Source organism: Arvicanthis niloticus, chromosome 16 (assembly GCF_011762505.2).
Source record: "Arvicanthis niloticus isolate mArvNil1 chromosome 16, mArvNil1.pat.X, whole genome shotgun sequence".
Lineage (NCBI taxonomy): Eukaryota > Metazoa > Chordata > Mammalia > Rodentia > Muridae > Arvicanthis > Arvicanthis niloticus.
Genome location: NC_047673.1, coordinates 26,484,842 through 26,499,521, shown reverse-complemented (window position 1 = coordinate 26,499,521; position 14,680 = coordinate 26,484,842). Strand labels below are relative to the sequence as shown.

The following is a 14,680-nucleotide window of genomic DNA, read 5'->3' as shown; positions in this document are numbered from 1 at the left end:
TAACAACATTTAATGTAGCCTCCAAGATTCTGAGGTCAAAAGGTCAAATTCTTTAATAAGAATTGAACCACATTATTGTAGTGCAGACAACTGCTTTGTAGAGGCATGGCCAAAGCACACCAACCAAAGACTTGGTGAAGCCATATGTCTTAGGGTTTCCATTGCTGTAGAGACACCATGACCAAGGCAACTCTTATAAAGACAATATTTAATTGGGGCTGGCTTACAGGTTCAGAGGTTCAGTCCATTATCATCAAGGTGGAAGCATGGCAGCATCAAGGCAGACATGGTGCTAGAGATGCTGAGAGTTCTTTCTATATCTTGTTCCAAAGGCAAACCAGAGAAAACTATCTCCCATGTGGCTAGGAGAAGGGTCTCTCAGCCCACCCCCACAGTGATGCACTTTCTCCAATAAGGACATACCTTCTAAGAGTGCCTCTCCCTGGGCAAGCATATTCAAACTACCACATCATCCACAACTGTTCTCATCTCCCTTCAGCTGTGATCCGCTCTGTGACTCAAGAACCTTTCTAAATACAATTTCTATAGTGGTTTCAATAAAAATGGCTCCAACAGGTTCACATGTTTAAATCCTTGGTACCCAGTTGGTGGAACTATTTGGGAAGGATTATCAGCAAGGCCTTATTGGAAGAGGTATGTTACTGGGGGCTGGTTTTTGAGGTTTCAAAATCCCATGTAATTTTAAGTTTCCTCTCTCTCTCTCTCTCTCTCTCTCTCTCTCTCTCTCTCTCTCTCTGCCTCTGCTTGTTGCCTCAAGACAATGTGGTCCCTGTTGTTGCTCTAGAGCCTGCCTCCCATCTGCCATGCTCTCCTCCATGCTGGCCATGGACTCTAACCTTTTAGAACCATGGGCCCCCATTTAATATTTTTCCTTTTATAAGTTGCTTTGGTCATGGTGTTCTGTCACAGCAACAGAAATGTCACTGAGACAAGTTCCTTCAGCTCTTAGCTCTGCCCACAGTAGCCCTCAGCATTATCTCCTGGCATCCTCCTCAGCTGGCATTCACACTCACCCTATTATGTGTTTGTTAGCCTTGACACTGTGATATGCACTGCAATTTCAGGAAGAGAGTTATCATGGTTGCTCCCCCATTCAGCTGATGTAACTAAGTAAGAACTGTCACATCCACCAGTAACTGTCCTTCTGATTTCTGTCCTCCAGTCTGCAGTTTCCTCAGATGCAATTTTTCTAATCTTTGAGCCTTCCAGCTCCCCCTACAAGAGGTATTCATAGCATAGCAATTGTCTTAGCACATGCTGGATTCTTGAGGTCTACTTTAGTATCTAACAACTGGCAAATGATAGGTGCCCACTATGAGCTTGTTGGATGAATGAGCATGGAATAATTCCCTAATAGGGCATTCTGGAAACAATTTTCTTATAGTTGTCAGAATTTCTTTCATTAGTACCTATGTATAAGAGACAATAGGCCAGGGTTTTGGGAAGACATCTAATGTTATAAATATGGTAGCGGAAAGCCAAAAAAAGATAATCAAGGCAGATAGACACAAACCGTGGATTTTTTTTTTTTTAATGTCAAGAGCATAATGATATACAGAATATGACAGTAGAAGCTGGAGTTGGCAAGCAGGTCCCCAGTTTGAAGGAAGGAAACAATTGGTAGGTTCAATAAATGCAACACCTTAATTTTGAGTTTTCTTGTTCAATTTAGTAAACAGTTTTAAAATAATTTCCTACTTTTGTTGTATCTGCCTAACTCAGTTAACACTACTAATGGGTTACTCTTGCAAGAATAAATGACTCCTTGATTTCTGTGGCTACACTGCAACAATAAAGGAGAAAACAGGGCAGGGAATTGGACACTCCACAACTTAATATGCTGGTCCCCCACTAAATAAACCTATTCTCATAAGGCCTGAGTCAGTAGTTAGTATGGATCAGAGTCCTCGGCATTGTGTGGCATCCTGTGTGCACTCTAGTCAGATGAACATTGATTTGTACATTGTCTCTTAAAGTCCTTTAATGTTCATACGGGTCTTTTAAATGCTGTCAGTCACCTCATCTAGATTTCCGAAATCTGAAAGGTTCTATTCACAAACAATCCATTGTCACGTGGTCTTCACTTGTTAAAAGTCATCCATCTCAGAGGAGGCTGCATACAAGTGTAGGCAGGAGATCATATACCCAGGCATGGCTCTTCTTGAGAGAAAGGGTAAAGACAGCCATGATATACCCAAAACAAGACAAGTGAGGAACAAGAGATCTCTAACTTGTCTACAGACTTAACGGTCAGGGAAAGAGATCTCAGTGGCACAAGGTATGCTGTAGTTGGGTTCATAGACGACCCTCAAGAATGAATGGTTTAGCCTCACTGGTGCTATTGGGAGTTCTAGAACATTTAAGAGGGAAGAAGTATCTTTCCTTGAAAGGGTATTAAGACCCTTCCCTTTCTCCCCTTTTGCTTCTCAGCTACCATAAGGTGGCTGGGCCTCCTCTACCACATGTTCAGCATTATACAAGTGCTACCTCAGGCCTAAAGGAACCCCAAGCATGAATAGAAACTTAGGGAACTCTGGCCTTGGAACTGAATTGAGGTTCTAAGTGGAAACATTTTAGTCTCTGTCCTGTAGGCTTGTCTCCTTGGCAGGTTCCATATACACTTTTGAGTTTAAGCAATGCTTCTGATTTCAATAGGGCTTCATCTTGGCCTTCTTTAGAATTTCCACAAAGCAGCCGAAGGGATATAATCATCTGACCTGGCAAAACAAAGCAAGCAAAACCAACGAGGGTCTGCCTTTGCTTTAAATGAAAGACTTAAATGTGTTTAATTCAGAGTTTTAAAACAAATACTATCTGCCATTATCAAGATATAGTTTCATCCTCTTAATTTGCGGGTGGTTTGAAGGACTAATAGCTAGTAGAGACTGTCAATCATACTACAACAATGGCAGCAGGGGCCATAGAGACTCCAGGCAGCTATGTAGATGTGCCTTCACTTTCTTAGAAGCAAATCCCTTCCGTTCTAAGCCACCCTCTCTTAGTGAACTCCCCACTAAGGGCTACTATGGCAGACTACCAATTAGATCCTTGGTGGCATCTTATTTCTTGAGTGTTTCTTGATCCAAGAATTGCTCTTCCAGAAGATTCATTCCAGAGTAGGTAGATCTACCAGAGTGGGACTTTTGTGACACATTATCCTGTCTCTGTGCCTTTGTCTCTGTCCCCGTCTCCATCTCCCTCTCCCTCGCTCTCTCCTCTTTCTTTCTCCCCAGAGAGAGCTTCAGAGCAGACACAGATTGTTGCTAAAGACTAAAGAGACAATTAAGCAGCTGCTTAGAAAAGACCCCAGCATATAGGAAGCACTAGGCTAATTAGACCTGTTCGGTAACTACTGTTTTACAAATCAGGGGCAGACTTCTAGAACAAAAAATGGAGGGGTGGGGAGATGAATGTTTTCATTGGCCCTTTAAATTTTCTTTAACCATTAGACATTTTTTTTTTCTAACTCGGGATCTGGAGTATTTATGGTCTTTGTTGAATTGGAGTGTAATTTGTAGTTCTATCCCCAGTCCAATATAGGGGTCAGGGAAAGGAGAATGAGAGAATATAAATAAAATCATTAAGGAGGTTTTTGCTTCGTGTCCCTGATACCTCAGCTTGGAGCAAAGATGTGTGCGGTCTACAGTTAGCTCTGGGAGGCAATTCAGTCTCTAGGTGAGAATTTAAGATGCTGAATCCCTTTGTATATTCTCCCATAATTCTCACACGCACTTACTCAGGCAGGCTAATTACTGTCTTTCAATCTCAGGGTACCTCACCTAGCATCATCTACAGGGAAGCAGCGGAGCCCAGATCTCAACCCATTTTTTTTTTTAAATCTTACCCTAAAGCACAGACTCTTTCCTAACCACTGTGCCAAACTACAAATGTTCCCACCTCCTTATTATTTCAAATAAAACTGAGCCTGGAGATGCTAACTCACTTACTGATACAAACAGGAGCTCCATACATGGAAGAGAATTCCAGTGGCTGAGGTTCTTGGAAATGTGAGATCAGCCTCCTGTAGGGGAGACTTTTACTGACTCAACCCTTTGTTTTCCTTCATGGCTTCTGGAAAAAAAAAAATTGGATGCAGTGAGATCATAGGTTCCAGGCTATTTGTGCTGTAGAGTGAGTTTCAGGTCACCTGAGCTAGAAGATCCCTGTTGCTGTTCAGGGAATCCAGAAATGTGTTACTGGATTTTGGTCTCCAGAAGTCCTTTTAGGCATTGATTTCGGGGGTCCAAACCAACAAGCAGCAAGGATTTCTTAAAGTTAGAGTTAACCAAGGATGGGTGGGGCACTTCCAAGGTAACAAAGTCTTATTATCAAGCAGAGATGCCCTAGGGACCAGGGAGGAGTGCTCAGCTGGAACACTGAGGAAGTTGTTACTGGGAGGGCTGGGTTGCCTTGGTAAACTGAGTTTCCAAGTAAGCACAGACTCTGAGATGCCAAATGCACTTTACAGGTCACAAGTGACCTTAACAGTTCTTGATTTTTGTTTTGAATTTCTTTGGTCTTGAAGATTACACATTGAGTAATTGACTCTACAACTCTACGTTAGAAAGAATCCCCCTAACTCATTAGTTATTCAGTTTTCCCTGGGAGCACTGTCTTGATGCTCAGTTCCCACCTGTATTTGTATCCCTGCTACTCTGTGGGAAATACCTCTCCTTTCTTACAAGAAGATAGCAGATGCTTTGAAACTCATCCTGATGGCTGCAAAGTCAAGGTGCAAGGGTGCCAGAGCCTTTTGGGCATGAGTAAGTGTTTTTAGAGCTACCAACTTACCAGTGAATAACTTACCATCCAAGGAGGAAGAGGACAGACGGCTGCTAAGCCTGTGCACTTAGTGGACTGATTCCAATTCCAGGCCTCGAAGGACTGTACTCTAAGATGCTTCATTTGGATTGCTCTAATATTGGCATGGCCTTGGAAACGTGGAAATTGAGCCTCTTCAAAGACTGAAGAGAAAAGGGGAGTTTAGAAGAACGTTTACATGAAGCTTTCCCTTGGGTCCCGGCTGCCCAACTGAATTAGCATCAAACACTTGCCCAGCCATACAGTTGTGAGAGTTGATTTTCCTGGCCCCACACAATGACCGCAGTCAAGATGGATGCGGCCTGGTTTTCATCTGGAAGAAATTTACATTTGATCCCACTCCTCTGCTTGACTGGATCACATTGAGGCCCACATATCTGTACAAATGCCTCCACTGTTCTTTCCCCCCCAGTGACTTGGCCATAAAAATTCCCTCCCTTAACATTTCTTCCCTTCCATGCAAACCTCGATTTTTTTGAGTTCAAACTTGTATCCATAAGGACTTTGGAGGAAAAAAGTTTATACTCAAGAGTAAAAAACAAAGATAGGTAGATCGATGGTGAATCCCTAGTTTGTTTTTTGTTTGTTTGTTTGTTTGTTGTTTTAATACAAAGTCAGTCATTCTAGTTAGGCATTTTGAGGGCATAAAGGTTAAATGAGGCCAGCAAAATCTTTCAACTGGTAGAGATTCTGTCAGCCAGGCTTCATGACCTATATTAGATCCCTAGGACCTACATGATGGGAAGAGGAAACTGATTCCCTCAAATTGTCTTCTGATCTGCACACACACACACACACACACACACACACACACACACACACACACACCCTGGCTGGCCTGGAATTCACTGTATAAACCAGGCTATCCCAAACTCACAGAAATGCACCTGCCTCTGCCTTCTGAGTGCTGAAATCAAAGGCATGAAATCAAAATCAAGGTACCATGCCTTGATACCTTATTTTAAAATTAACTGGTTAATTGTTGAAATGCTCCACTATGCCTGAGGCCAAGGAAGAAGAATGTACCTTGTAAGAGGCCTCACAGTCCTGTGTTTCTTCACAGGAGCCCAGGAGGGAACAGCTTGGTGACAGGAATCATTGTACTTTGGAACAGCATGTGGTATTATTAATCTCCAAATGCCCTCCCCCAGAATGTCTATAAAAATGGTGGTATTTTACTGTCTCCATGGGCTTTGGCAGACTACTGTTCTTAAGCCCAACATGGGGTTATCTCTAATCCAGTCAATGTTGCAGATGAAGTACAAGCTGTTAATATGTGTTGTGAAATTTTTAGTAGACTTTCTTGAAGGACAGCATAGGCTTCCGCATCACAAGTGTGTCTGTCATCTCTAGCCATGGCCGTCATAATCAGCAGCTGTGCCTACTGGCATCGGGTCCATACAAGTTGGGTCTGCTTAACAGTCAGATATGGATGGCAAAGGGGCTCATAGGGTCTATAAGACTGAGAAACTAATAGTTGCTCAGTCCTTGAGACTGGGCACCTCAGCCATCCCAGTGTGATGCTGGAGACCTGGAAGGTTTCTAGAGAGCCACCTCAGTCAGCGATGGAAGTTTGGAAATGCTGGTTCTAACTAATATCAGTGAAGGGGATCGGCAGCAGCAGAGCAAGTTAGCTTGGTGACAAGAAGGAAGGTCAGATAGGCAATAATAATTAATAATAATAATAATCTTCCTTCTTCCCTGTCCTGATCTGGTCCACTGCCAGAAGGTGCTGCTCGAATCTGGCGTAGGTCTGCTCACATCAGTTAAGGCAACTAAGACAATTCCTCAACTGAGGGTCCCTGCTCAGGTGATTCAAAACTCTGGCAAGCTGATATCTCAAGCCATCATGGCACTACCACTTAGTGCTGAACTGTTGGCAACTAACAGATTTGAAGATAGAGGGAGGTAGCATCCGGTCATGTACCCACTGGTAAGCCTACTTGGTTCCTATGGATAGTTGCAAACCCACCATCACCTGTTTATACTATGGGACACAAAACAATCCAAAATGTCATGAATGTGAAAAGAGTCTAAGGACAGACAGACTGGGCAGAGAGGGGGATGGTGGGAAAGAATAGGAGTGAGGGGGGCGGGGAATAATGAGGATGAATTACATATGTACAGAGAATTGCTAAAGAACACAATTTATCAATAGAACAAAAGAATGTTTCTGTCCACGATGTTCATTGTGACAACATTGCTGGTGACAGCAGAGATGATCTACCAATGGAAGCATCTGGCTTCAGTGCTCAAGTGACTCTATGGAACAATCTAGGCCAAATCTGTGCTGATGGGACCCTCTGCTGGATGGCCACATTGGTCCCATAGCTTACAAGTTGGCTGAGCTGAAAGGGGAAATGCATCATCATTTTGGTAAGAAGCTGGAAACTGGCCCTGTATTTTGGAAATCTAGAACAAACGTTGATATAGTTCCAGGATAGCTCAGATATACCATGAGCTTCTGTGGCTACCCTCTGGGTCATTCTGATGTTCATGATATTAGACACACAATTTCCATGGGTGCTATGAAAGCTACAGACAAGAAATCTATCAGAGCTGTCCAGGTCATCTTTCGTCTATCAAAGTCCAGAACCTAAACAAATCTTTCCTCTAGGACCTGCCACCCTAGGCTGATGAGTGGAGGAAGAATGATCCTGAACCATCAGTCAAATACGGTGGTTCATGATAGCAGTGTGTTGTAAAAACTCCAGAAGGGATGGAGAATGCTTTATGGACCTTGAGTGTGTGGGCCCATGCATGCATGTGTGCTTGTGTGCACACACACACACAATGCCTTGCAGTTTTAAGTTACTAGCTTTTAAAATCAGTCCATTTACTGACAGCAAGTTTACCAAAAATCTGCTGCAGAATTTTGAGACTCATTACAACAAGTTTAATGAGAAAAAAATATTCAAATGTTCACATTCAGAGTCATCATGGGAACTTGGGAGTGGACAGATAAGAAAGGAACCGTTAATGTTACAGATTCATGGTCTGCCCCTTTCTGCTGCCTGACCTGGGCCTTTCTGGACCTAGGGATTCTCAGGAAGATTCCCTACCCAGCTCTTCTATTTTCCCACTTGTTTCTGCCTCCTACAGCCAGTGTCGATTAGGAGCGTTGTGCTCTGTGAGTTGAAGGAGTGGAGTTCTGACATGTGAATACTAAACGTGAGGATGTGTTGATATCTTCCTACATACTGCTACTGTCCTGAACATTTCACCTAAGTGTCTATTGGGGCATCCAACGTGCCCATCATTTCTGAATGTGATTTAGTCATTCACTCAATGCTTCTTCTATGATGTGTCAACTATTGTTTTAACTGCTTTTCAGTCATTCATTCAGAAAGACCGTACTAAGTGCCTCCTATATGCTCAAGGTTATTGGTTCCACTAATAATGTATTTGTCTTTCAACAGGGATTTACTGAGAGTTTCCTGTGTGTCATACACAGATTTAGGCTCTGGAGATACAGTGTGAGGCAATCAGAGACTCCATCTTTATGAAATGTCACTCTATCCCAGGTTGCCAGGTAATACAATTTTTTTTAATAGCCTATAGTATATCAAATGTGATTAAGTTGTATGGAGAAAAAGAAAATAGGTGAAGGGTACAGAATGCTGGTAGTTTTATGTCTATTTATATTTATTTATGTTTACTTGTTTGTTTGTTGAGTCCGGGTCTCACTGTGTAGCTCAGACTGGCCTGGAGTTCACTAAGTAGCCCCAACTGGTCTCAAACTCACAGTCTTTCTGACTCTGCCTCTCAAGTGCTGGGATCATAGTCATGTTCTCCTTGCCTGGGTAACACTGCTGTATTTGGACATCACTAATGAAGTGGCATTTGAGCAGAGAGCTAGAGAAAATCAGCATGCAAGCCAGGGCAAAGTCAGGTACAGGAAATGGTTCGCACAAACATGCTGAAGTGTGGGCACACTGTGGGCACCTGAGGAAGAACAATGGAGGACCATGAGGCCAAGTAGAGCCTGAGAACAGATACAGCTAGGAGAGAGAGGGGGGGCGGGGCATGGAAGACTCTATAAGAACACAGGTTTTTATTCTGAGTTGGATGAGGAAGACACACTAGAGAATTGTGACCATAGGGATCCAACATTTTAAAAGCATCCTCTAGTGATGAATATGTTAATTATCTTGATTAAATAATTTTTACAATGCATCTATATATACACATATATATGAATATGCATCTATCATGAAATTGTATCAACCCCATAAATAAATGCAATTTATGCAGTTATTGTTCTCCAATAAAAATTTTAACTGTTCTCTTCTTGATGAGACTATAGGACTCATCAAGTCTACAGACTACAGGACAGCAGATGGACACCCAAGGACAAGTTAAACAGCCATTGCAGTGCTATAGGCAAGAGGAGGTGATGGTGTCTCTTGCATTTAATTACATCAGAGGATACAGAGGTGGTCAGTATCTGGTCATACTCTGAAGATGCAAATTGGCTGATGGGCTGGACAGGGTAACAAAGAGGGGCAGGTGGAAGCCAAAGGTGGCCTCAAGGATATTACCTGAGCAACTAGAGGAAGAGAGTTGACATTTACTGAAATGGGAAAGCTGACTAAGGAGTCATTTAGCTAAAGGTAAACTGAGAATTCAGGACATTATTAAGGCTGAGATGCTGCTGACCTGTCTGGGTAAAGAGGTAAACATGGGTCATGTGAGAATTCGAGCTAGGAATACAGGTAGGTATAACATTTAATGTTGCAGGACCAACAGATGAACCAAGTTTTGCGTGTGATTGGAGGCATGCCATCATTAATCTCTGAGTTGTGATACTGTTTAGAAGATGAGGAGACATGAAGAGCATGAAGACATGGAACGAAAACATTATAAACTTGTTCTGGAATCCAAGTACCATGGTCTCACTGTGTCATCCAGATGTTCCCATAATCTGAAAATGTAACCCTAAATCCATGTATCAATGGTATTTGAAAGTGGGGTTCTTGAAAGGTAGTCAGTATGAGATGGAGGAGAGAGGGGGGTGTCTTTCAGTGGTATTGCTGGTCTATAACAACAAGTGGGACCCTAAAAACTGGGTGGCTGGCTTGTCATGAAGCGTTCTTTGCCATGTTATAATGCAAGTGTCTCCCACGCACAGCATGGCTGTGGTGCCATGCTCCAGGGCCATTCTCTAGAACCACAAGATAAATAAAAAAAAAAAAAAAACACCATTCTTTAGAAAGTTCCAGACTGTTGAATTGCGCTATTCAATAACTACAACAGAGAATGGGTAGAATAAAGCAAGAAGTGCTCCAGAAAGAGGGGACAGCAGCCATGCCAAATGCCACGGACCAAACTCTCAGTAGCCTTAACAGCTGTTCAGACAGGTGCTGGGGGGGTGGGGGTGGGGGGAGATTGGTTAAAGACATGTTGGGAAAAGCAATCGACAGCCTTTGTTCTGAGGACTGTTGGATGGGTGAGCTAACTGAGGCGTGGGAAGGGCTGGATGTCACTGGAGCCAGATGATCTGGCTTCCCTGTCCCGTTTTCCCCTTGTAGGTTATCTTTCCCAAAGACACAAAGAGCCTGGCTGAAACCTGCAATGACTTTAATGTTGCCATGAGAGAATAGCAGTAGCCTTGTCATAGTCAAAGCAGCCTTTATTCCTGGACTTGCCAGGACTTAGGACAAGGTGGAACCATGCAGTATACTTGTGGTCATTTACCTTTCAGGCTGGAGAGACAGACATTAGCTGGATAGAATCTTTTGCCTGGGCCCCTGTCTTAGTTAGGATTTTATTGCTGTGAACAGACACCATTGACCAAGGCAATTCTAAGAACAATATTTAACTGGGTCTGGCTTACAGGTTCAGAGGTTCAGTCCATTATCATCAAGGTAGGAACATGGCAGCATCCAGGCAGGCATGGTGCAGGCAGAACTGAGAGTTCTACATCTTCATCTGAAGGCTGTTAGGAGAAGACTGGCTTCCACACAGCTAGGATGAGGGTCTTAAAGTCCACACACACAGTGACACACCTACTCCAACAGGGCCACACCTTCTAATAGTGCCACTCCCCGGGCAGCATGTATACAAACCATCACAGCCCCTGACTCCAGATTTATTGTCCTGGGGTCAGTGAATTCTCCCTGTGGTAGATCAGTTTGGGAATCTGAACCATTTTTAACAGATCTCACCACATTATGGCAAAGACACATGTGACAGTTAACCTTGGTTGTCCACTTGGCTATACCTGGTGTCATCTAAAACCCACGCAGCTAGGCACTCCCACGGGAGAATTTTCAAGATCAGATTCTTTGGAACAGAAAGATCCATCCTAAATCCCGGCCACACCTTCTGATGGCAGCTCACCTAGAAGGACGCAGAGGAAAGGAACTTTGCAGTTTGCTTGTTTGCCGTCACTCTCCAGGGCATCTTTGTCTGCTGTGCTGCTGCTATGTAAAATCCAACATCTTCAGGATTCCAGCGGAGATGGAAGAGCAGCAGCAGCCTTCCAGGGATCCTCCAGGACTCCAGCACCAGCTTCAGATTGCTCAGACATCCAGCCGCATGGACTGAGCAGCCTCCTCATTCTGTACCCTTCTGTCACAAGACAACCATTATCGGATGACCCAGACTGACAATCCTGTAAGCCAGTCTAATAAACTCCATTTTGTATGTCTATCCATATCCTATGCATATCCAGCTCTGCTCCTTTAGAGAACACTGGCTAATATAACACACATGTCACTGTACTTACATAGAACACTGAGAGTGGACACTCATGTAAGTTATGATCCTCAGATGACAATGTCAGTGTGTCAATGTGTCAGTGTGCCTCTCTGGTGTAATGCTGATTTTGATGGTTTTTATATGCTCAGCCCAGGGAGTGGCACTATTAGAATGTGTGGCCCTGTTAGAGTAGGTGTGTCACTGTGGGTGTGGGCTTTAAGACCCTCATCCTAGGGGCTGGAGAGATGGCTCAGTGGTTAATACTGCTGACTGCTCTTCCAGAGGTCCTGAGTTCAATTCCCAACAACCATATGGTGGCTCACAACCATCTGCAATTAGATCCGATGCCCTCTTCTGGCTTGCCTGAAGACAACTACAGTGTACTCATATGTTAAAAAACAAACAAACAAAAAACCCCTCATCCTAGCTGCCTGGAAGCCAGTCTTCCACTAGCAGCCTTCAGAACAAGAGATAGGACTCTCAGCTCCTCCTGAACCGTGCCTACCTGAATGTTGCCATGTTCTCTCCTTGATGATAATGGACTGACCCTCTGAACCTGTAAGCCAGCCTCAATTAAATATTGTCCTTATGAGCATTGCCTTGGTCATGGTGTCTGTTCACAGCAATAAGACCCTAAGACACTGATGAAGTGATAAGTTGTAAGGTTGCAGTAGAGAGGGTATATATAGACCAGTGGATCTCAACCTGTAGGTAGTGACCCTTTAGGGGGCAGTCAACCAACCCCTTCATGGGGGGGGTGGATCTATATCAGATATTTACATTATGGTTTATAACAGTAGCAAAATTACAGTTATGAATCAGCAATAAAAATAATCATGGTGGGGGGTCACTGCAACATGAGGAGCTGTATTAAAGGGTCGTGGCATTAGGAAGGTTGAGATTCACTGGTGTAGAGAAAACCTCAGTGCTTTCTGCTGGGCTTTGTTAGGAATCCAAAACAACTGTAAAAGTTTCAGATTTGTGGGGCGGTGGTGGCGCATGCCTTTAATCCCAGCACTTGGGAGGCAGAGGCAAGCGGATTTCTGAGTTCGAGGCTAGCCTGGTCTACAGAGTGAGTTCCAGGACAGCCAGGGCTACACAGAGAAACCCTGTCTCGAAACACACACACAAAAAATTCAGACTTAAAATTCCTCTTTCCGTCTAGCTAAGAAGCTATCGGCAGTTGATGGCTGGGAAAGGAGAGCCAATTTCTAAGAATGTTGCCCCTGATAAGTTGACCACACTCCACTGGAGGACCACATATCCAAGAACATTTGGGCAACACAAATTGGACTTGGTGGGGGGTGAAGAAGTTGGCTGGGTAGAGAAGAGGGAATGGATGCAGGAAGAGCTGGGGCACGGTGAATATGAACAAAACACACTGTAAGATGGTCTCAAAGAACTGGCTTTTCAAAAAGAAAGTTAAACCAAAGAGACAAAATCCTTCAGGAGTTACACGGATATTCGCTTTACTATTCAGCCTTAGCCATCTGCTCTCTGCTCGTTCTGCGCGCACACACAACGTAAGCATCTTGCTTTCTTTCCGTTCATCTCTTGCAGGAAAAGCTTTTCAGAAAAGGAACTCATGAAGCATGAAGGAAGTCCTGGGCTTGATCCTCAGCACAGCATAAAACAGGCTCAGACCCGTAATTCTAGAACCCTGGGGGTAAAGGCTGGTGGATCAGAAGTTCGTCTCGGCTACACTGTGCACTTCAGCCTACAGCGGGCATTGTCTCAAAATAACAAGAAAAAGCCAGACTGAGGCAGTTGATCACTTCCACCAACATTTCTCTCCTCTGGTCTCATCTACAAACTCAAAATTCAGCTACTCCCTTTGGGAGGATCTCAGCCCCATCTGAGTAGCCTGAACCAGATGTTCTGTAAACCCCCAGCGACCCCAGAACGCGGAAGAGCCCTTTACTCTGCCTGTCTTCTGCAGCTGAGATGCTTCAACTGTAAATTCAGCCCTGCTCCTGGGAGAGAAGGAAACAGAGATGGAGGCTGGGACAAACAGTCGGACTTGCTCTCCATCACTGAGGGAATTCTGGGAAAGATCAGTCCTCCTCACTCCCAAGAGATTCACATTTGCTGCTGCGTACCCTCAGATAAATGGCTGGCTGTTCTCTCTGCAGAAGCTATAAATGAACGAATATGTGGGAGTTCAAGTCGCCAACATCAATGAGGTGAGAACACGTAAATCCGCGGCCATTTAAGAGACTGAAGAGCTGGTCTCTGAAAGTTAAGAGAAGGGAGAACTTGCTTACAGCGCTAAGAAAATGTGAATCTGATCAGATCTAAACAGCGGAACTGGAAACTGGTTAGCAGAGGCCTAGACCTTTATTCCTTAAAGTCATACTTGACAAATCAGTGCTTCAAGGGAAATTGTTGGAAGGTACAGTTGATTCCTGATGCTTTGAATTCCTTGATTCTTCTGAAAAGACATTCTATGGTGGGCATAAAGATTTTGATGTGTAACTTACATATTATTCTGTTATGTCTGTTATTCAGGCCAGTGTGTCACAGATACTTTAATTGAATGGATGCAGGTCGTCTGTGATAAACTAATACACTGTAATAAATTTAAGCAAAGTCCTAAATCTTCTAGCTAGTATATTGGGCTAAAATTAATGAATTTTATTATAATTATTTATTTGTTTAGCTTTGGTTTGTTTTTTTTTTTTAAATCAGTTGGGACAGTACAGCAGCTGCTCAACCCAACAGCATTTCATATGAAAAAGACTCGTGAGCTTTAGTTTACAAATTCAGAAAGAGCTATGATATTGAGACTGTTTTAATGAATTTCTAGAGCCACACGAGACACCATTACACTGTATTCTTAAATGTTCATATTTGTCACCTTCATGTCACTGTGGCCAAATTACCTGCCACAGACCACTTAAAAGTAGAGGAATCTATTTTGGCGCCTAGATTCAGTCTATCCGGAGGAAAAACACAATACAGCAGAGCTTTTCACACAATGGCAGCCAGGAAGCCGAATTCAACAGGAAGTAGCCACACACAATACCACAGAGGGCCTACTTCCAGTGACCTCCTCCATTCCTCAGAATAAACCTTCAATAAAGCTTCAGAAACAGCTCCAGAAACCTCCAAAGCAGTGTCACCAACGGGGACGAAG

General features: G+C 43.5%; 1 long non-coding RNA gene across 2 annotated transcripts in view; it reads left to right on the top strand.

The window, feature by feature from the left end:
• The window catches only part of LOC143434679 (uncharacterized), a 51,426-nt gene that overhangs the window by 13,847 nt on the left and 22,899 nt on the right, over positions 1 to 14,680 (top strand). Inside the window, exons 2-3 of one of the 2 annotated variants that reach the window (XR_013104378.1) lie at positions 8,262 to 8,374; positions 13,105 to 13,727. This is a non-coding gene — a long non-coding RNA (uncharacterized LOC143434679). The remainder of the gene's footprint in view (positions 1 to 8,261; positions 8,375 to 13,104; positions 13,728 to 14,680) is intronic. The other variant, XR_013104379.1, reaches the window with a different exon arrangement.